The 24,180-nt window shown below is 43.7% G+C and overlaps 1 protein-coding gene across 6 annotated transcripts in view; it reads left to right on the top strand.

The window, feature by feature from the left end:
* mpp7a (MAGUK p55 scaffold protein 7a) overlaps positions 1 to 24,180 on the top strand; it is a 758,711-nt gene that overhangs the window by 437,904 nt on the left and 296,627 nt on the right. The gene's annotated exons all lie outside the window — the stretch shown is intronic.

Here is a 24,180-nt window from a genome sequence, read left to right on the forward strand (position 1 = left end):
ATTAAAGAGCACATTTAACCACAAGGAATTATTGCAACCTTGAGGAATCTAGAATCTGAATTTGAACAGATGGCGATATATTATAACGATATGTGGCAGATGCAGATTCATGTCATCCTAATGAACGATACATTTTGGATACGATTGGTTTGTCTTTGATTACATGTTGAGAAATTCTTCTCCATCCATTTCAATCATTTTACCAATTGCTAAGTTCCCAAGGAGGTAGAAGAAAATAACTGACAAAATGAGAGAATAGGAATGGAAGAAAGAACATTTGACATAGGACCTGCCCTATTACATCTTCCCTCGTCACTATCTAAGGCCCCAAACACTTCTTCCAGGTGAATTTTACATGAAAATTTACTTGTACTTTCGATATAATTAACTGTGTTCCCTGCTGATTACACAGTATCTTCTCCACTGTAGGACGAAACACTGATTTGGTGACCTCTTCACTGAACGTTCCCGTTCAGTCCCCAGGCATGGCCCTGAACCTTTGGCTGTCTCATTTGAATTCTTTACCAACCTCTCAATCTGGCCTCTCTGTCCTAAGCCTCTACAATAATCCAGTGGTGCTCAATGTAAACGCAAGAAAAGCACCTCATTTTTCAAGTCTGTACTTTCTAGCCTTTTTGCCAAAACAGTAAGTTCAACAATTTCAGATCAAAATCTCTGCCCTTTTTTTGTTTCTTTTTGCGTGCCAGCTAAAGGTGATGATTCTGCTTTCTGCATCTACATCTCTCCCAGACCTAACTTTGGTTTATTTACTTGTCTTGTTACCACCCATTTTAGTCTTGCACCATCACCCTTTTTGTCAATTTACCTATCCTGGCTTCCACCCTTTATCAGACTTTTGCTTTGCATCTTTCTTCCTGCCCCCAACTCCTGCATCTATGAAGAAGAACAAAGAAAAATTACAGCACAGGAACAGGCCCTTCGGCCCTCCAAGCCTGCGCCGATCCAGATCCTCCATCTAAAACTGTTGCCTATTTTCTTAGGATCTGTATCCCTCTGCTCCCTGCCCATTCGATACATCTTAAATGACGCTATCGTGCCCGCCTCTACCACCTCCGCCGGCAATGCGCTCCAGGCACCCACCACCCTCTGCGTAAAGAACTTTCCACGCATATCTCCCTTAAACTTTTCCCCTCTTACCCTGAACTCGTGACCCCAATTAATTGAGTCCCCCACTCTGGGGAAAAAGCTTCTTGCTATCCACCCTGTCTCTACCTCTCAGGATTTTATAGACCTCAATGAGGTCCCCACTCAACCTCCATCTTTCTAATGAAAATAATCCTAATCTACTCAACCTCTCTTCATCGCTAGCGCCCTCCATACCAGGCAACATCCTGGTGAACCTCCTCTGCACCTTCTCCAAAGCATCCACATCCTTTTGGTAATGTGGCGACCAGAACTGTACGCAGTATTCCAAATGTGGCCAAACCGAAGTCTTATACAACTGTAATATGACCTGCCAACTCTTGTACTCAATACCCCTTCCGATGAAGGAAAGCATGCCGCATGCCTTCTTGACTACTCTATCGACCTGCGCAACCACCTTCAGGGTACAATGGACCTGAACACCCAGATCTCTCTGTACATCAATTTTCCCCAAGGCTTTTTCATTTACCGTATAGTTCGCTCTTGAATTGGATCTTCCAAAATGCATCACCTCGCATTTGCCCGGATTGAACTCCATCTGCCATTTCTCCGTCCAACTCTCCAATCTATCTATATTCTGCTGTATTCTCTGACAGTCCCCTTCACTATCTGCTACTCCACCAATCTTAGTGTCATCTGCAAACTTGCTAATCAGACCACCTATACCTTCCTCCAGATCATTTATGTATATTACAAACAACAGTGGTCCCAGCACGGATCCCTGTAGAACACCACTGGTCACAGTTCTCCATTTTGAGAAACTCCCTTCCACTACTACTCTCTGTCTCCTGTTGCCCAACCAGTTCTTTATCCATCTAGCTAGTACACCCTGGACCCCATGAGACTTCACTTTCTCCATCAGCCTACCATGGGGAACCTTATCAAATGCCTTACTGAAGTCCATGTGTTTGACATCTACAGCCCTTCCCTCATCAATCAACTTTGTTATTTCTTCAAAGAATTCTCTTAAGTTGATAAGACATGACCTTCCCTGTACAAAACCATGTTGCCTGTCACTGATGAGCCCATTTTCTTATAAATGGGAATAGATCCTATCCCTCAGTATCTTCTCCAGCAGCTTCCCTACCACGGACGTCAGACTCACCAGTCTATAATTACCTGGATTATCCCTGCTACCCTTCTTAAACAAGGGGACAAAATTAGCAATTCTCCAGTCCTCCGGTACCTCACCCGTATTCAAGGATGCTGCAAAGATATCTGTTAAGGCCCCAGCTATCTCCTCTCACCTCCCTCAGTAACCTGGGATAGATCCCATCCGGACCTGGGGACTTGTCCACCTTAATGCCTTTTAGAATACCCAACACATCCTCCCTTCTTATGCCGACTTGACCTAGAGTAATCAAACATCTATCCCTAACTTCAACATCCGTCATGTCCCTCTCCTCAGTGAATACGGATGCAAAGCACTCGTTAAGAATCTCACCCATTTTCTCTGACTCCACGCATAACTTTCCTCCTTTGTCCTTGAGTGGGCCAACCCTTTCTCTAGTTACCCTCTTGCTCCCTCTATATGAATAAAAGGCTTTGGGATTTTCCTTAACCCGGTTTGCTAAAGATATTTCATGACCCCTTTTAGCCCTCTTGATTCCTCATTTCAGATTGGTCCTACATTCCCGATATTCTTCCAAAGCTTCGTCTGTCTTCAGTCGCCTAGACCTTATGTATGCTTCCTTTTTCCTCTTAGCTAGTCTCACAATTTCACCTGTCATCCATGGTTCCCTAATCTTGCCATTTCTATCCCTCATTTTCACAGAGACATGTCTGTCTTGCACTCTAATCAGATCTCTTTAAAAGCCTCCCACATATCAAATGCGGATTTACCTTCAAACAGCTGCTCCCAATCCACATTCCCCAGCTCCTGCTGAAATTTGGTATAGGTGGCCTTCCCCCAATTTAGCACTCTTCCTTGAGGACCACTCTCGTCTTTGTCCATGAGTATTCTAAAACTTACGGAATTGTGATCACTATTCCCAAAGTAATCCCCGCCTGAAACTTCAATTACCTGGCCGGGCTCATTCCCCAACACCAGGTCCAGTATGGCCCCTTACCGAGTTGGACTATTTACATACTGCTCCAGAAAACCCTCCTGGCTGCTCCATATAAATTCTGCTCCATCTAGACCTCTGACACTAAGTATATCCCAGTCAATTTTGGGAAAATTTAAACCACCTATCACCACCACCCTGTTGCTCCTACATCTTTCCATAATCTGTTTACATATTTGTACCTCTATCTCACGCTCGCTGTTGGGAGGTCTGTAGTACAGCCCCAACATTGTTACCGCACCCTTCCTATTTCTGAGCTCTGCCCATATCGCCTCCATAGTGCCCTCCTTCAGCACAGCTGTGATATCCTCTCTGACCAGTAATGCAACTCCTCCACCCCTTTTACCGCCCTCTCTATCCCTCCTGAAGCATCGATATCCTGGAATATTTAGTTGCCAATCATGCCCTTCCCTCAACCATGTCTCGTTATAGCAATAACATCATACTCCCAGGTACTAATCCAAGCCTTAAGTTCATCTGCCGTACCTACTACACTTCTTGCATTAAAACAAATGCACCTCAGACCACCAGTCCCTTTGCGTTCATCATCTGCTCCTTGCCTACTCTTCCCCTTCGTCACACTGACTTCATGACCTAGTTCCTTACAGGCTTTAGTTACTACCTCCTTACTGTCCACTAACCTCCTCATTTGGTTCCCATCCCCCTGCCACATTAGTTTAAGCCCTCCCCAACAGCATTAGCAAAAGCATCCCCAAGGACATTGGTTTCAGTCCGGCCCAGGTGTAGACCGTCCAATCTGTAGTAGTCCCACCTTCCCCAGAACCGGTCCCAATGTCCCAAAAATCTGAACCCCTCCCTCCTGCACCATCTCTCAAGCCACGCATTCATCCCGCCTATTCTTTCTTTTCTACTCTGACTACCACTTGGCACCGGTAGCAATCCTGAGATTATTACCTCTGAGGTCCGACTTTCTAACTTGGCTCCTAACTCCCTAAATTCTGCTTGTAGGACCTCTTTGTTTAAAACCTGTAATATGTCTAACTTTTTGAGTTCTGGTGAAAGAACATTGATCTTAAACATTAGCTTTGTTTCTCTCTTCACACATGCTGTCTAACCTGCTGAGTGTTTCCAGCATTTCCGGTTTTCATTTAACCTTTGGTCAGTCTCTGACTTGAGAGGCAAAAGTAGCTTTCAATCCCTACAATTTGAATTTTGAATGAAAATATTCCGGAGATGATTTTTACTTTAATCTTGGATAATGGGTAACATCTAATAATGTGTGGAGGAATGGCAATCGGACCGGGTCCTGCTGCAATGGATTTTTCTAAAACTGTCAGAATCTCTCTTACTGGTATTTATACGAACTTCATAAATCTCGGTTTTATATTTTGATGATTTGGCACTTTTCTGAAATTACACATTTTTATTCTAGGTTATCAAACTGATCTAACCTAAAATTATAAGCAGCTACTGTGTGACCTATTTGGTTCTGTTCAGAGATTTACAGTTTTTACATCCTTTACGAAACACAGTTATGTTTTCCTCAGACTTGTCTTGCTTTGAAGGTGGGACATCCTTGTGTTTTTGACATTGAACTTGACATTTGACTGCTTTGGCTTGTAAGCAGGAAGCAAGAAGTTAAAATTTTTTTTAATTAAAATCGCATTTTAATAAAATATGGTGTTATGTTTTTTTTCTGTCAATCTCATATTGATGATGTTTTGAAATGTTGGGAACTAACAATTCAAAATTATGGTGCTGATTTCCAAGCTCCCAGGAGGAATTCTACATGTAGCCACTGTTGGTTAAATTTCTAGTGTTGGAATACAGGAGTGGTTGGCTGTGTTGCATGACCGCCTTCAAAGGCTCCGCCTTCAACACCAGCCAAGCTCCAAAACTTCGGACTTGGCTCCTCACTCTGTAACTGGATCCTCGACTTTCTGACCCACAGACCACAATCAGTAAGAATAAACAACACACCGCCTCCACAATAGTCCTCGATACTAGGGCCCCGCAAGGCTGCGTTTTTAGCTACCTACTATACTCCCTGTACACACTCGACTGCGTTGCAAAATTTGGTTCCAGCTCCATCTACAAGTTTGCTGACGACACGGCAATAGTGGGTCGGATATCGAATAACGATGAATCAGAATACAGGAGTGGGATAGAGAAACTAGTGGAGTGGTGCAACAACAACAATCTATCCCTCAATGCTAGCAAAACTAAAGAGCTGGTCATTGACTTCAGGAAGCAAAGTACTGGACATGCCCCTGTCTGCATCAAAGGAACCGAGGTGGAGATGGTTAACAGCTTCAAATCCAAGGGGTGCACATCACCAAAAATATGTCCTGGTCCACCCACGGCGATGCTACCACCAAGAAAACACAACAGCCTCAGTTATTTCCTCAGGAAACTAAGGAAATTCGGCATGTCCACATTGATTCTTACCAACTTCTGCAGATACACCATAGAAAGCATCCTATCTGGCTGCATCACAGCCTGGTATGGCTAAATGATCTGTTTGAACAGCTCGCAGAAAAATACAATTACAAATCCAAATGAGAAACTTTTATGTGGATCATCTGAGTCCTTTTTGACTTCAAATTTAAAACATTAATAACATTGTTTTTCAGAGCTTTTGCAGATATGTGCAGCATAATCAATATGCTTGCTTCCAAATGGTCTCAACCAGGATAGAAATGGACAAGTGTTGCAGTTAAGCAAACCATCTGCTGCTAAAACGTCTCCTATTTCACATCAATGCAATGCCAAAAATATGATACACTGGCACAATATGTGCTACATAACACCATTTTTAAATAATGTAAAATAATAAATCTAATTTGAGGTATTCTGGTTTTTGAAATTAAGAGCAAGTGAGATTTCTGGCTGCTCATTTATATAAATTTGTTGTTTTCTCTTACTGCTTTTCTTCTAACTAAGGTTAGGTGGATTGGCCATGATAAATTGCCCTTAGTGTCCAAAATTGCCCTTAGTGTCGGGTGGGGTTATTGGGTTATGGGGATAGGGTGGAGGTGTTGACCTTGGGTAGGGTGCTCTTTCCAAGAGCCGGTGCAGACTCGATGGGCTGAATGGCCTCCTTCTGCACTGTAAAATCTATGATCTAACTTTACCTTTGAAGATGGTTGCAGTATAATAAAACCATTTCCATTGCCTGAGGTCACAATGCATAAGGTTGTTGAGGTTACTTGATAGCAGCTGAGAACAATTTGGCAAAACATAATAGTGCAGCTTCTGTGAGGTTTTGACTTTGTTGACTTCAAAATACATGGCAGCATTCATTTTCTGTGGTGATTTTTCCCCGATATTGGCATAAGCCAGAAAGGCTCAGGATGTATTTCTGACTGCAAGAGTTTGGAGCTGCTCTTAAATGATGGTAGCCAGCAATTCATTCCTGCGATGTAAAACTGCCATAATTGAATTTTTAAAATATGATTAAAATAGCCGCTCGATTAAAATATAAGCCTCAAATCTTCTGCAAAATACAATGTCCAAATATAGAAAGAAAAAATACCAAGTGTTGTAGCTCCACAAAAAATTATCCTTTTTGTCTCAAATATTGTTCAGTAATCTCATGGCATTTCAAAAAAGCATTTGATTGGAATTTCAAAAAAGCATTCGATAAGGTACTGCACAAAAGGCTGCAAAATAAGATAAGACCCCATGATGTTGGGGGCAATATATTAGCATGGATAGAGGATTGGCTAACTGATAGAAGAAAGAGAGTTGGAATAGGAGGGGCATTTTCAGGATGGCAGCCTGTAATTAGTGGAGTGCCACAGGGATCCATGATGGGGCCGCAATTATTCACTATGTATTAATGACTAGCGGTATCTCACTAGTCACTGTCTGTCGATTTGAAAAAGACCCGTTAATTCCTACAGTTTGTTTCTTGTCGCCAACACGCTTTCTATCCATGTCAGATCTCTTATTTTATCTTCTGATAAGAGTCGATTGTCCGGTTGCTTGGAGGTGTACAAAATACAACTTTACTATTAATTATTCACTATAATACACTTGCATATGAACTAAATCAAAAGTTAGAAACAAAATATTAAACAATACATGAGTTGGTCAAATACATAGCAAAGGAAATCACTAACTAATCCCTCATTTACTCTCATTGCTTTCTAATTCTCAGCTGAGACCGCCTGATTTGTTCAAATAGCTGTCTGTTACTTAGAGAACGATTTATGAATCAAACATTGGCCATTACTTAAGACTGACTGGTATCAATCAGGAATAATTCAGTGTCTATGTGCACCACCTCATGGGAATAGGTTTTCTCACACCACTGCTAGCCATTGACCTTGCTGTAACCAATTATTTGATACGTTTTCATTACTAAATGCACTGGAATACAATGGTCTATTCATTATATGAAACATTTGTTGAAACAATGTCTGCATTTTTGCAGACAAGTGTCATGGGAGTGTCCCTTTAAGAAGTGTTTTTGTCTTATCAAATGGATTCAGTTATGTCATTGTGTGGGCGGAGCTGGGTTGTCGCTGAGTTTTACTTTGGCTTTGGTTTGGTGCTGGTTGGGGGCTCTCAGTTTTTGCTTTCGTTTTCACATTTGGCTGCTGTACTCAAACAGAAAAGCATCGTGGAGTGTCTCTCTATCTGCATTTTAAAAGCTGTTTCCAGATTACTTGATAACTTAAAATAGCTAACTTTTTTCTGGAAGGAATTCAAACCAGCATGATTTGGAAAGGAAACAAGAGTATCCATACCAAGTCTTAAAGAGAGTAAGAGTGCCGTATGCTGGGCCACACCTTTAAAAAGGGGTTTCTGGTTTCTTGAATCTTGTTATTAAGTTGGAACAGTAAAGGGGGATTCATTCAGGGTGATACATAGATTACTGTAGCTTGGTGGGGTATTTATTTTTGTTGTTGATAAAAATACTTTCGGTGTGTATTTATAAAATGTTAACTAAATTCGTAGAAGAAAGTTTGTTTTTTGATTAAAAGCGCCCAAGACCTCTGTTGAATAACACTTGAAAGGCAGGCCTTTGTGCTCATCATAACCAAAATAAATAGACAGTTGTAGGTCAGGTGAACTCCATGATATACTTTGTAGTTTTCTGAACCCTGGCCCATAACACAAGACCTTAAAAGTTCAAAAGTTAATTCATTCTCTGAAACAATTACTATCTTTTTACAGTCATCGCATTTTGAATAATGCCATTGTTTAGCTATGCACTCAATCAACCCAGTACCTAAAATACATCAATAAATCAACAAATCAATAATCTATCAATTCATCTCAATACACTACCTCCAATCCCATGTGTTTTAATTTTACACGCTCATCTTTTTTGTGGGAATTTGTCAAAAGCCTTCTGAAAGTCCAAATACACCACATTCACCGGCTCCACTTCGTCAATTCTATGAGTTACATTCTCAAAGAAATTCAGATTTGTCGAGCATGATTTCCCCTTCATAAATCCATGCTGAGTCTGCCCGATCCTGCCACTGTTTTCCAAGTGCTCCGCTATGAAATCTTTGATAATGGATTCTCGAATTTCCCCCACTACCTGACATCAGGCTTACTCGTCTATAATTCCCTACTTTCTCACTATCTCCCTTTTTAAACAGTGGAGTTACAATAGCCACCATCCAATCTGCGGGAACTGTTCCAGAGACTACAGAATCCTGGAAGATGACCACCAATACATCCACTATTTCCAGAGCCATCTCTTTCAGTACCCTTGGATGTATATTATCAGGCCCTGGGGATTGATCAGCCTTCAATCCCATCAGTTTCCTCAACACCATTTCTCCATTGATATTGATCACCTTCAGTTCCTCCCTCTCTCTAAAACCTGCATTCCCCAACATTTCTGGTATCTTATTTGTGTCCTCATTTGTGAAAACAGAACCAAAGTATGTATTTAGTTGCTCAGCGATTTCTTTGTCCCCTATTGTACATTCCCCTGTTTCTGACTGGGAGGGACCGACATTTGTCTTCAGTCTTTTTCTCATCTTTTTCTCTTCACGTACCTCTACAAACTTTTATAGTCAGTTTTTATGTTCCCTGCAAGCTTACTTTCATATTCTATTTTCCCCTTCTTAATCAATCTCTTGGCCCTTCTTTGTTTGAATTCTAAACAGCTCCCAATCCTCAGACTTGATGTTTTTCTTGGCCAATTTTTTTGCTACTTCCTTGGATCGAATACTGTACCTAATTTCCCTTGTAAGCCATGCATTGGCCACCTTTCCCGTTTTACTTTTGTGCCAGACAGAATAAACTATTGTTGCTGTTCCTCCATGCTCCCTTTGAATGCTTGTCATTGAAGTCTCTCCTTCCTTCCCTATGAACGGTATGCATTGTTTGTACAGCATGCAAGAAACAATACTTTTCACTGTATACTAATACATGTGACAATAATAAATCAAATCAAATCATAATTTTTGCCTATCCACTGTCATCCCTTTAAGTAACATTCCTCAGTCGATCATAACAAACTCACACCTCATTTCATCGTAGTTTCCTTTGTTAAGATTTAGAACCTTAGTCTCAGAAACAACTACTTCACTCTCTATCTTGATGAAAAATTCTACCGTATTATGGTCGCTCGCCCTCGGAGGGGGGGGGGGGTCTCGCACAACTAGATTGCCAAGGATTCTATTCTCATTACACAGTACCCAGTCTAGGATGACCTGTTCTCTAGTTGGCTCCTCAACATATTGATCCACAAAACCATCCAGAATACACTCCAGGAATTCCTCCTCTACAGTTTCTGGCTAATTTGATGTTCCCAATCTATATGCAGATTAAGATCACCCATAATTACAGTTGTTCCTTTATCACATGCATCTCTAATTTCCTGTTTAATGCCACTCCCAACAATTTCACTGCAGTTTGGGGGTCTAAATATGATGTCCACTAACGTTTTTTTGCCCCTTGCCATTTCTCAGCTCTACCCATACAGATTCCGCATTATAGAACATAGAACGATACAGCGAAGTACAGGCCCTTCGGCCCACGATGTTGCACCGAAACAAAAGCCATCTAACCTACACTATGCCATTATCATCCATATGTTTATCCAATAAACTTTTAAATGCCCTCAATGTTGGCGAGTTCACTACTGTTGCAGCTAGGGCATTCCACGGCCTCACTACTCTTTGCGTAAAGAACCTACCTCTGACCTCTGTCCTATATCTATTACCCCTCAGTTTAAAGCTATGTCCCCTCGTGCCAGCCATTTCCATCCGCGGGAGAAGGCTCTCACTGTCCACCCTATCTAACCCCCTGATCATTTTGTATGCCTCTATTAAGTCTCCTCTTAACCTTCTTCTCTCCAACGAAAACAACCTCAAGTCCATCAGCCTTTCCTCATAAGATTTTCCCTCCATACCAGGCAACATCCTGGTAAATCTCCTCTGCACCCGCTCCAAAGCCTCCACGTCCTTCCGATAATGCGGTGACCAGAACTGTACGCAATACTCCAAATGCGGCCGCACCAGAGTTTTGTACAGCTGCAACATGACCTCCCGACTCCGGAACTCAATCCCTCTACCAATAAAGGCCAACACTCCATAGGCCTTCTTCACAACCCTATCAACCTGGGTGGCAACTTTCAGGGATCTATGTACCTAGATCCCTCTGCTCATCCACACTTCCAAGAACTTTACCATTAGCCAAATATTCCGCATTCCTGTTATTCCTTCCAAACTGAATCACCTCACACTTCTCTACATTAAACTCCATTTGCCACCTCTCAGCCCAGCTCTGCAGCTTATCTATATCCCTCTGTAACCTGCTACATCCTTCCACACTGTCGACAACACCACCGACTTTAGTGTTGTCTGCAAATTTACTCACCCACCCTCTGCGCCTTCCTCTAGGTCATTGATAAAAATGACAAACAGTAACGGCCCCAGAACAGATCCTTGTGGTACGCCACTTGTTATTCTGAACATTTCCCATCAACCACCACCCTCTGTCTTCTTTCAGCTAGCCAATTTCTGATCCACATCTCTAAATCTCCCTCAATCCCCAGCCTCCGTATTTTCTGCAATAGCCTACCGTGGGGAACCGCATTGTCAGAGTTAATATCCTCCCTCACTATTGTGATAATTTCCTCAATGACCAGCAATGCAACCCGACTGCCTTTTCGTTTTTGACTGTATTTACTAAATACTGAACACCTCTGGACATTCAGTTCCCATTCCTGGTCACCCTGCAGCCTTGCCTCTGTAATCCCGACTATTATCATACCTGTTCACGTCTATTTGGCAATTAGTTCATACACTTTATTGCGAATGCTCTACGCATTAAGGCAATAAAAATAGGTAATAGGTACGTCCATACGAGGCACTCATTGGATCACACGTGAAATACTGTGAACAATTTTGGTCCCTTTATCTATGGAAAAATGTACATTAAAGGCAGTTCAGAGAAGGTTCACTAGGTTTACCCCAGGAATGGAGGGAATTTCTTAGGAGGAAAGGTTGAGTAGCTTGGGCCTGTACTCATTGGAGTTTAGAAGAATGTGAGGCAACCTTATTGAGACATACATTATTCCCAGGAAGCTTGACAGTGTAGATGCTAAGAGCTTGTTTCCCTTTGTGGGAGAGTCAAGGACCAGTGAGCATAATCTCAAATTAAGGGGTCGCTGTTTTAAAACAGAAATTAGGAAGAATGTCTTCTCTGAGGTTATGAATCTTAATAATAATAATATTTTATTAGTGTCACAAGTAGGCTTACATTAACACTGCAAAGAAGTTACTGTGAAAATTCCCTAGTCGCCACACTCCGGCGCCTGTTCAAGTACACTGAGGAAGAATTCAGAATGTCCAATTCAGCTAACCAGCACGTCTTTCGGGACTTGGGGGAGGAAACTGGAGCACCGGGAGGAAACCCACACCGACACTGGGAGAACGTGCAGACTCCGCACAGACAGTGACCCAAGCCAGGAATCGAACCCGGGTCCCTGGCGCTGTGAAGCAACAGTGCTAACCACTGTGCTACCGCACCGGAGTTCTTTACTGTACAGGGCTACAGAGGCTGGGCTGTTACGTTCATGACTGAGATAGACAGGTGTTTAATCAGTAAGATCGCCGAGGGTTATGGGGAAAAGGCATGAAAGTGGAGTTAGGATTATCATACCAGGTTAGCCGTGATCCTTTGTCTTGTGGAATTTCAACAGGAGTAACTACAAGGCGTTGCCCTATGTGGTTCCTTGCAGTTGGTGTCATTATCTTTTTGTGTCCTGGTGATTTCGGGCAGGTTCCTGCTTGAGGCACGGGTGCTGCGGACCTAGTTGAACAGAAAACAGTTTCACTGGGATTATAATCAGGCCATGTCAGTATTGATGAAAAATAAATCGGCTGAAGGGTAGGCATGACCACACAGAGTGATGAGGCATGTCACGAAAGATCAAATAAACTTCTCAAACTAAAGTCTTTCTCCACTTTTCCTCTCTCCACTCCCTTCTCCCCTGTCCACAGCAACATCTTAGAATCCCTACAGTGCAGAAGGAAGTCAGTCGGCTCATCAGGTCCGCACCAACCCTCCGATAGAGCATCCCACCTGGACCTACTCCCCTACCCTATCCCTGTGACCCCATCTAACCTGCACATCGTGGGACACTAAGGAGCAATTTTATCACGACCAATCCACCTGACCTTAATATCTTGGTGGGAGGAAACCGTAGCACCCAGAGCAAACCCAGGCGGACACTGGGAGAATGTGCAAACTCCACACAAATAATCACCCAAGGCCGGAGTTGAACCCGGGTCCCTGGCGCTGGGAGGCAGCAGTGCTAACCACTGTGCCAACCCCTACTGTCCTCTTGTAGCAATGGTCTTTTGACCTTTGAGCAGAATTTTCTGAATGCTTTTAACCGCAATTTCTAATATCCCGGAGGGATGTGCTAAAAGTTACTGAACATTGAGATTATCATTTCGATATTAATGGGTGGTTTATTATGTTGTTAAAGATACATAGGTGATGGGCATTATTTGGTTAAGTATTGAGGTTGAAGTGGAGTAAAATGCCTGAGGTGGCTGCTGCGACTTAGGGCATGGGTCCCGCAAGGCTTCCAAGCAGTTTCTGACTAAAGTCAACAAGAAACTGCCCAGGAAGCGGAGGAAGTTTTTCAAACAGAGATGTTCCACTTGCATGTAGTGGGTGATGACCCAGGTCCACCCTTCCACCAGGATATCATCCAGGTCCATGAGTGTTATAACTCCCTCATCGTCATTATTTTCAAGCACATCACCTCCGAGGCCTAGCAACTCATTCACTACAACAAGGCGCATAGCATCTTGGCTAGGGAGTTCAAGAGCACTGCCGCCTCATGCTGCAAGGAAACTGGGCAAACACAACATCCAACATCTCCAAAGGCACAAAAGCGGTCACAACTCCTTTTAGGTTGACCATCCAAAAAATAGAAAGAGCGTCAGCCCCGCCAGGGGATGTCATCCCCCCCCCCCCCCCCCCCCCCCCCGCCTTTTATAGGGTCTGGTTTAGCGCAGTGGGCTAAACAGCTGGCTTGTAATGTAGAACAATGTCAGCAGCGTGGGTTCAATTCCCGTACCGGCCTCCCCTAACAGGCGCCGGAATATGGCGACGAGGGGCTTTTGATAGTAACTTCATTGAAGCTTACTTGTGACAATAAGCGATTATTATTGTAATATTATTTGTGCTTAATTTATCGATAATTTGTTTAATTAGGAGTCTGGACGATCTTGTGATGCAGTGGTAATGTCCTTACCTCTTAGGGCGGCATCGTGGCATAGTAGTTAGCACTGCTGCCTCAGTGTCAAGGATCCGCGTTCAATTCCAGTCTTTGGTGACTGTGTGGAATTTGCACTTTCTCCCCGTGTCTGCATACGGTTCCTCCGACTGCACCGGTTTCCTCCCACAGTCCAAAGATGTGCAGATTAGGTGGATCCATGCTGAAGAGGATCGCTGCAGACTCAGTGGGCCGAATGACTTTCTTCTGTCGGGATTCTATAGATCTATGGGCTAGCGGCTCCTGTTTCGAGTACCACACTAGGACTTGTTGACCATGGAACGGGCGTTCATGACGTGGTTCAACAGGCTGATAATCAGCCTGGGAATCCTTCCAGTATTTCCAAAGGAGGAAAAGTGTATCAAGAGAGTCACACACAAGAAGGAGCTGGAATGCAACACCAGCTCTGGGAACACTAAATTAATTTGATAAGTTTTTCCTTTGAAAGTCCCGTTTTTTGTTTACAGTGCCCCTTTAAGCAGCTTTCAAATAATTCATTTGTCAATCAGTTTATTTTATTGGTTTGCGTTTTAAGAAAGACCATACGAAGAGAGTCATACAGTGCCAGCTGTGGTTCAGTTGGGAGCACTCTTGCCCCTGAATCACAGGGTTCTGGGTTGAAGTCCCACATCAGGGCTTGGGTACATGCAAAATCAAAGGCAGTGCTGTCAGAGGTGCGTGCTGTCTTTCAATTGAGATGTCAAACTGAGGTCCCATATCAAGTGGAAGTAAAAGAACTGTCATGTGAGAGTACCATTAAGAACTGGGTGTTTATCAAATAGCTGCAGTGATGTCAGTGTGTGGGTGGAGCTGGGCTGGCTGTCTTTCACTTTTGTTTTTGAGCAGGTAGCTACAGTGTGTTTTAGATTTGTTTTCAGAGCTGGATAGCTGCAGACAAAGCAAGCAGCTGCTCTACAAGCTACAGACCATCTTCAGCTCATTTGAGGATTTCAAAATAACGCATATTTCTGTAGACAATTTAAACCTGCTGTCTTTCTGTAAAAAGGATTTTTTTTGTCTTGTGGATGTTGTTCGGAAAGTTATGAAGGGTTAGAATATTGTATCTTGGTATCTTGAGATTATTGGTATGTTGGCCTTCATAGCGAGAGGATTTGAGTATAAGAATAGAAACATTTTACTACAATTGTATGGGGCATTGTTGAGGCCACACCTGGAGTATTGCGTGCAGTTTTGGTGTCCTTATCTGAGGAAGGATGTTCTTGCTATGGAGGGAGTGCAATAAAGGTTTGCCAAGCTGATTCCTGGGATGGCGAAGACTGTCTTATGAGGCGAGACTAAATCGGTTTGGATTCTATTCATTGGAGTTTAAAGAAGTGAGAGGGGATCTCATGGAAACTTATAAAATTCTAACAGGATGAGACAACATGTGGTAGCATAGTGGCTAGCATTGTCACTTCACAGCTCCAGGGTCCCAGGTTTGATTTCCGGCTTGGGTCACTGGCTGTGTGGAGTCTGCATGTTCTCCCCGTGATTGCATGGGTTTCCTCCGGGTGCTCCGGTTGCCTCCCACAGCCCTAGGATGTGCAGATTAGGTGGATTGGCCATGACCAATTGCCCATAGTGTCCAAAAGGGTTGGGTGGGGTTTCTGGGTTGCGGGAATGGGATGGAGGTGTGGACTTAAATGGGTTGCTCTTTCCAAGGGCTGGTGCAGACTCAATGGGCCAAATGGCCTCCTTCTGCACTGTGAATTCTATGATTCTATGTCAGGGTAGATTCAGAAAGAATATTCCCGATGGTGGGGGTGTCCAGAACTAGGGATTATAGTTTGACGATGAGGGGTTAACGTTTTAGGACTGAGGTGAGGACAAATCTCTTCACCCAGAAAGGGATGAATCCGTGTAATGCAATGCCACAAAAAGTAGCTGAGGCGAAAACATTTTGTAATTTCAAGACGGAATTGGATATAGCTGTTGGGGCTAAATGGATCAAGGGATATGGGGGAAGGCAGGACCAAGGTATTGAACAAAGAAAAGTATAGCAGAGGAACAGGCCCTTTGTCCCTCCAAGCCTCCTCCCACCATGTTGCCCGTCGAACCTAAAACCTTCTACACTTCCAGGGTCGTTTTCCCCCATTTCCATCCTATTCATGTATTTGTCAAGACGCTCTTCAACGTCGCTATCGTACCTGCTTCCACCACCACCTCTGGCAGTGAGTTCCAAGCACCCACTGCTCTCTGTATATAAAAAAAACCTTCCCTAGCACATCTCCTCTAAACTTTGCCCCTCGTACCTTAAGCCTGTGTCCCCTAGTAATTGATTCTTCCACTCTGGTGGGGGCGGGGGTGGAAAAGGTTCTGACGATCCACTCATTTTGGAGGGGCCTGGAACTTTACATTAAACCACTGCTTTTCACAATCGTCTCTGGGCCAAACGGAAATTCCAACTTATCCTTTCTCTCCCACTCCACCACTGGAAAGGATGGTCCCTCCAAAAACTGGATCATGGGCAAACTCTCCCCCGGGGCTCCAACCTCAAAAGATCGATAAAAGGCTTAAACACAACATTAACCTTCGATGAGATGGAAACCAACTTGCCACTTGAGTCCTTAGCCTGCACAATCTCCTGGGGGGCAGCCTGTCACCTCAACTGGTTCATTAAAAAGTGACTAGCTTTCTCCCCGTGTTCATAGAATGTCTCCTCGACCATGGCAGCTGACTCACCACCTTACCCATTGAGATTAGCTCAAATTGCATTTGCAACTTTTTCCTACACACCAGTCACTCTCAGGGTAGGGGCAAACATGTACTGGTGGTCCTCCTCAAGGTTGGAACCCACCAGCCTCTGCCGCTTCACCCTCTCAGTCCTCTCCTTATTTGAAACTTTAAAAATCTAAATGTAGGTGACTGTGCGAGTGAAATTTGGGGATGAAGCTGAGTGTTAGAGTTTAATAAAGGAGGTCAGAATGTGTGAAAAGCGTAGTGAACAAGAAAATCCTGCAAGGGAAAGACAAAGCATGAGGACATATTTAAAAGCCTTGTACATAAATGCAAGCAGTATTCAGAATACAGTCAATGAGCTGACATCACAAATGGAAACAAATGGGTATGATTTGGTGGGGATTACTGAAACATGGTTGCAGGAGGACCGGGACTGGCAGTTGAATGTCCAAGGGTACTCCGTATTCCGAAGGGATAGAGGATGGATGAGGAGGTGGAATTGCTTTATTGGTTAAAGATGACATCAAGGCTGTATTAAGAAATTATATTGGCACGAAGGACCAAAATGTTAAATCGATATGGGTGGAAATAAAAAAGCAAGGGAAAAATATCCTTGGTGGGAGTAATTTACAGGCCCCCGAGCAATACTTCCAAAGTGGGGCATATTATAAACCAGGAAATAATGTGAGAAGGGCACAACTGTTATCATCGGTGATTTTCATATGCATGTTGACTGGATTAATCAAATTTGCAAGGGTAACCTGGAGGGAGATTTCCTAAAGTTCATGAGGGATTGTTTCTTAGAGCAATATGTTATGGAGCCAACCAGGGAGCAGGGTATTTTAGATTTAATATTGTGTACTAGGAAAGAAGAATTGATAAATAATCTTGACGTTAAGGATCCTCTTGGAAGGAGTGATCACACCATGCTAGAATTTCAAATTCAGATTGAGAGAGAGAAGACATGAGTGCCATACGAAAGTTTTAGCGTTGGGCAGAGGAAATTATACAAGCTTGAGGAAAGAGTTGGCCCAATTAGATTGGGCACAAATAATTGAGGGTAGGACAGTTGAGGAACAATGGTGGATGTTCAGGAAGATATTAAATACCTTTCCATTAAAGTACAATCCTGAAAGGAGGAGCAATTGTAAAAGGGAGAAAAACGTTCCATCGCTAAACAAGGAAGTCAATGAAGGCATTAAGGCAAAACTTATGGCATACCGTAATGCAAAAGCTAGTGGTAAGCTGGAGGATTGGGATAACTTATAAGTTCAGCAAAAGGTGACTAAAAATAAAATCAAAAGAGCCAAGATGAACTACGAAAGGAAACCAGCAGAAAACAAACACTGATACCAAAGGCTTCTCTAAGTATATATAGAGGAAGAGAAAAGCGATTGTAAATGTTGGCCCTTTAGAGGACAAACAGGTGAGGTAATAATGGGGAACACCGAGATGGTGGAGGCACTGAACCAATATTTTGCCTCTGTCTTCACGGTAGAAGGTAATTAAGTTAATGTGGAGGAACTTGGTGGAATAACTATCATATGGGAGATGATATTGAATAAACTGATGGGATTAAAGGCAGGTAAGTCTCCGGGACCTGATGGCCTGCACCCGAGGATATTAAGGGAGGTGGCAGAAGAGATAGTGGATGCATTGGTTATAATATTTCAGAATTCCGTGGATTCTGGAAGGGTCCTGGTGGATTTCAAACTAATGTGACGCCCCTATTCAGAAATGGAGAGAGGCAAAAAATAAGATTAAATAGACTGACGGGGCGGTGGATTTGAAACCAGGAAGGGACCAGCCATGATCTGATTGAATGACTGAGCAGGCTCGAGGGCTGAATTGCCTACTTCTGCTCCTAATTCCTATGTTCCTATGCCGCCACTGGAAGTCCTTGGCGACATCACATTTAGCGGAGAATGTGAGATTAGTTTGTGGTTAATCAGAGAGAAATCAGCTCATGAACAGAACCCCTAATACAACTTTTCCAAGTTGGGGAGACCGAGAGGGTTCCGTGAGTTCCATATGGTTGAGAATAAAGGGTTTAAGAAACTACAGTTCGCATGCAGGAACTTGAAAAGAACTTGGAGGCAGTGAAGACCGTGCACAGCAGGCATCTAGAGGACAAGAAGAGAAGTTCAAGAGCTTAAATCCGAGTGTTTTGGAGATATAGGCAAAGAATGCAAAGGAAACCATTAATAATCTGAGTTTAGAAAAGGACCAGCTTCTTGATCAGACAATGGTATGATGAGGAATTGTATGAAATGGCTGCGCTCACCATGAGCATGTCTGTGAAAATGGTTCCATTGAACAAATACAAATTTTCATTGTGCAAGAAAGTAATTTGCTTAAAAGATCAGTTGAAAGGAGTCAATGGCAAGAAAATGTCCTGGAAAATTCATTTGTGGAAACAGAATGAAGGTTGGCAGTGTCATAATATGCACCCATGCACATCGTGAGGTAAAAACAGGTAGTGACAGACACCCATGTTAGCCAATCAACATACAGAAAAGAGCACAACCAATCACCAGACAAAACACCAGAGGGGGGCTTCCAACTATAAAACACACGAGGCATCAGCACTCTGCCTCTTTCCACTGGTGACAACTGTAGTGACAGTCTGGGTGTGTATGTCAGTCAGCACCTTCTACACGTGGATCAGAGCTAGCCTGGTCTAGTAAGTTAGAGTTAGTACACTTAGAGTAGTAGAGTGTCAACCCACAGCCAGCTGTGCATTGTTACAGAAGTTTAATTAATCGCATTGAACCAACGCCTACGTTTGGTGTATGCTTTACCGTTCATCTGCATCCTGTTGCAGTCCGTGTTACCCTAGGGTGAATAACACAACATGATACCAGGAGTCTACTTCATCTAAGTAATTTACCTTGAATAATTCAGTGACGACCAGCAAGTGCCTTCCAGTGGCATGGAGAAGATCCAGGCCCCTCCACAGCTCCGGATCTCCGGAAATCTTGGCGCCAACTGGCGGGTCTTCAAGCAGAAATTCAGTCTATACATTGAGGCCTCGGGCCTCGGATGCGTCCGATGCCATAAAAATCACACTGCTCCTACCACTGCGGGGGACCAGGCCATCCAAATCTTCAATTCTGCCGACGGCGAGGACAAGACCAAGTTCCAGACCGTGTTAGCCAAATTCGACAGTCACTGTGAAGTCGAAAGGAACGAGAGCTTTGAGCGCTATGTCTTCCCAGCAACGCCTTCGGGTAAGGATGAGCCTTTCCAATCCTTTTGAACTCATCTCCGCATATTAGTGCAATCCTGCAACTACGGTGACACCGTTGATTCCCTCATCAGGGATCAGATCGTGTTTGGGGTCCACTTCGACGCCCTGCGGGAGCAGCTCCTAAAAATAAAAAACATTACCCTGCCGGTAACCATCGAGGCGTGTAAAGTGCATGAACAGGCGAAAAGTCGCTACTCCCGCCTTAAATCGGCAGAACAAGACCAACTTGCCTCCCACAAGGCAGAGTGTGTACAGGCCATCACCCAAATGCGGCGCCTTAGCATCGATGAAGGCGGCCATTTTGCATGCTTTTCCCAGGGTCCCACGCATGCGCACCACGGACGGGAGAATGAAGCGGCCGAAGACCACACTGCGCGGGTGCAAGCGGCGGCTGACTGCACTGTGCATGTGCGACGACGTACGGACCGTTACGTCAACGTCATGACGTGCCCGAACTGCGGCACCGCCCACTTAAAGCGGCAATGCCCTGCAAGAGAAGAGGCAGGCGATGTTTAAATTGTGGGAAGCCTGGCCATTATGTAGCCTTGTGCAGGTCAGCACCTCCAATCGTGGGCCAGCGATCCCAGTTCCCACGCAAACGAGTTTGAAGTGTGCAGCAAGAGCTGCTGGATTCGGAACCTGGTAACACCACGGGTCCAGAGGACGATTGCCTGGAGTCCCCATATCGTGTGTGCATCATTACCACAAGGCCTCCTCAAATTCAGCAACACACCGACCCATCCTCAACGTGGATTCTGCGGACGAATGGCGTGCTGTCGTACAAGTCAACCAATGCAGCATCTGGTTCAAGCTGGACACTGGTGCTTCAGCCAATCTCATATCTCAAGCAGATCTTGCTCGCATCCAAAGGCAGCCAAGCATTCTTCTGCCGGGCTGCGTCAGGCAGCATCCTCATAAAAACTGTCAGATATGGATAAATTAAAGGAATCCCTGGAGGTCCAGGAAATAATCAACCGAGACCTTACAGAAAAGCTGCTGCATACCGAGGAAAGTCTAGGAAAAGTTACCAAGAAATTCAGTGCTCTTGAAGTAGAATGTGCTGACCTAAAATATATAGTCTTCGACCTCACTGAGAAACATTCCTCAAACAAAGAAAAATGCAGAAGTAGGATTTTGCAATGGAAGTTCTTCACCAAGAACTCGAGCAGACAAATTGAGTTACAACGACTTGATTTGAGTCACATGGAAAAGCGAGCCCATCTATTGATGATTTGCAAAATGGTGAAAGATTGACACGCTTAAGGAGACAATTGTAGAAAAGTGGTATGGAATGCCTATGCTTTTCAAGAGCGTGTCAGGATATTCAGAGCAAAATTAAACATTGAAAAACAAGTTAAGACCAAGAATGATGAACTGGCAGTTGGTTTTCACCAGGAGAGGAAGAATGCTTCGACAAGGATAAATCAGAAGAAGGGGTGCGAGAGACTGCAGGAGAAGTGCATGAAGTCTCAGAACCTTAGGTGGAACTGCAGTGTACTGTGGAGAAACAGGAAAAACAGTTGTCAGGGAAAGTGACTTTGGAGGAAGAAGTCTGTGACAGATGCAGAGAAGAAATTGAAGAGACTGACTGACATAAATGAAACTAGTGGAAAGAAAGATATTCAGGAGCGGAAAACAAGTCTGCAGTTGCTGACCCACGAAAAGCAGCTTGCTACTTTGCGGGTGGAGCAATTGGAGAAAGAAAAAAAAGAACAGCAAGTAAGTTTGAAAAATCATTAAAAAAAGATTGACTTTTATGAAAGAGCCAGGCGATTGGATGACGTGCCTTTGCTCAAAAAAACATTTGAGGAACAGTGAATAAAAGATATGAAATTGTGGGAACTTCACCAGGAGGAAAGGATCGCTAACATGAAAATCGAGCATGAGAATTGATTGTCAAGGTTGATGGAGGATCAACATCTGTTCCTAACTGAACTTATGGCTTCACAATGTACAGCTTAGGAGGAAAAGCTGAAGAACTTCCAAGAGAAACTCAGTGAAAAACTGACGATACGATTAGAGGAATGTAAGAAATAATGTCAAGAGGAGAATGATCAAATGGTAGCTAAAAATTAAGAGGAAAGGAAATCGAATTCACAGCCTATATAGTCAGTCTGCAGGCAGAGGTGATCTCCCAGGAGATGCTTAGACCTGGGCAAGAGTATGTGGTCTCACCAGGGTCTGTGTATGCAAGGACAGTATTTTCTTCAAGTTTCTGGGCAAGAAATTTTGCTACCAAGGTGGTCACAGGAAGTCACATGGCAAACTGATGAGGAATCAGTGCAACGAGATTCAGCTGTACAGCCTGATCAGACTATATAAGTAGAGTGCTGACTCCTGTTGAAGAAGGAGTCCACTGAGTGAACAAGATGTGCCCACTCACTGGTTCTGCTCGAGTTTGTCCTGCAATGAGACAGATGGGGAGAGTGTAGGTGGGGGTCCTGCCACGTCAGATGGCAATGAATTCTGGTATGTATGGGACATGAGTAAGAGCGGGAATGTAAGGAGCAGAATAGCTACTGGGGGATCGTGGGGTGGGGGGGGGCGGGGGAGGCAGCAATGTGTTGGGATACTGTGAGGTGGTTAGGAGAGAGATCACCGTGGAAGTGAGTTATGAGGTGCAGCGGGAGACATGGGGAGGCAGGCTTACCCTGGCAGCACAAAGAAAGTAATTCATCTTCTTTCGGCATTGTAGCCCCATCTTCTTACTTGCTATCGCTACCACAGCTTTCCAAGCAAGTTGGTCACCATGCTTGCAGGATGTCTGATCAAAAGGTAGAGGGTCTCCTGCCCATGTTTGACCCCATCCAAGAAGCTTGTGATGGCTCCCTTGGTGAAGCGTGGTGCAGTCTTTCTGGCAGCATCTCCCTGATTGGACTTGGAACAAGTGCTGGTAAATGCTGCAGCGCAGTTTAAATGGTGAGCCCCACTGATTGCAGCCATTAAGTTGTGGCAGGGTGAGTGAATCAGAGGCAGGCCGCCAATGGCATGTTGGGAAACATGTGGAGAAAAAACATGTTGAATATATGGCAGCTTTTCTCGCCAGCAGGATTCTCTCCAGTTTTCTCACCGGGACCGACACTTTGGAAAAATATTGGAAAGTTCCGCCCTAGGTAGAAAATTAAGCTGCGAGAAGAATGCAAAGAATTATTTACAGGTTAAGTGATTGGCAAAAAGATGGCAGATGTAGCATAATGTGGGAAATTGAAAAATGATTTGTTTGTTCAGGTGAGGGGTCGGCCATTTCGCACTGAGATGAGAAATGTTTCACTCGGAGGGTTCTGCATCTTGGGAACTCTCTCCTCCAGACGGGTATATTCAAAACTGAGATTGGTAAATTCTTGGGTTTTTAGCAAATCAAAGGCTGTGCTGTGGAAGTTTGGCCATGATCTTGCTGAATGGCAGAGCAAGCTCATGGGGCTGTATGGCTGATTGCTCCTCTGTTTTGTATTCTGGTAAAAGGTTATAGATTGATTGATTGATTTATTGTCACATATACCGAAGTACAATGAAAAGTATTTTTCTGCGGCCAAGAAAACGTACACAGTACGTACACAGTAGACAAAAAGAATAATTGACAAATAAGTAATTGTTTACAGTGCGGAACAAGGACTAAACAAAGCAAATACGATATGAGCAAGAACAGCATAGGACATCGTAAATAGTGTCTTACAGGGAAAAGATCAGTCCGAGGGAGCGTCGTTGAGGAGTCTAGTAGCTGTGGGGAAGAAGCCGTTCCGATGGCTGGATGAGCGTGTGCGCTTCTTTGGAAGTTGAACGAATTTCAACAAGGAACGTTTCAGGACTGTGTAGGGGAATGGAGGGGTTTAGTCTCAGGAAAAGGTTGTTTTTGCTCAGAAACACAATCCAGGTTTTCAAACCACTGAGAGAAACAAATTAGGTTGATGAAAGGTACTCTTAAGATCAAGAGCTAGGAATTTTAAATTAACTAGTGTCAAGTAATATGAGAGATGAATAAAATAAATCTTTCTCCCACCAGCAGATTGGCAGATGTGTGGAACTGACTCCAAGCAAATGCAGTTGACACTTGGTCAGTTACCTCATTCAGAAAGGAGTTGGATAGGATTTTCAGCTAAGTAAATAATGAAGTGGTCAATTACTACATGAGACATAGGTTTTCTTCTTCTGAACTGGAGGAAATGCAGGACTTGTCTGTCAAGGCTAGCAGAACAAGACTGAGTGTTGGAGATGCAGAGTGAAATCAATATTAGAGGTATTTTTTGTAGTTCCAGCAATATTTTTGCAGCGTATGTTTTTCATGAAATGAACTC

The sequence above is a fragment of the Scyliorhinus torazame genome, chromosome 6, assembly GCF_047496885.1.
Source record: "Scyliorhinus torazame isolate Kashiwa2021f chromosome 6, sScyTor2.1, whole genome shotgun sequence".
In the NCBI taxonomy this organism is placed as follows: domain Eukaryota; kingdom Metazoa; phylum Chordata; class Chondrichthyes; order Carcharhiniformes; family Scyliorhinidae; genus Scyliorhinus; species Scyliorhinus torazame.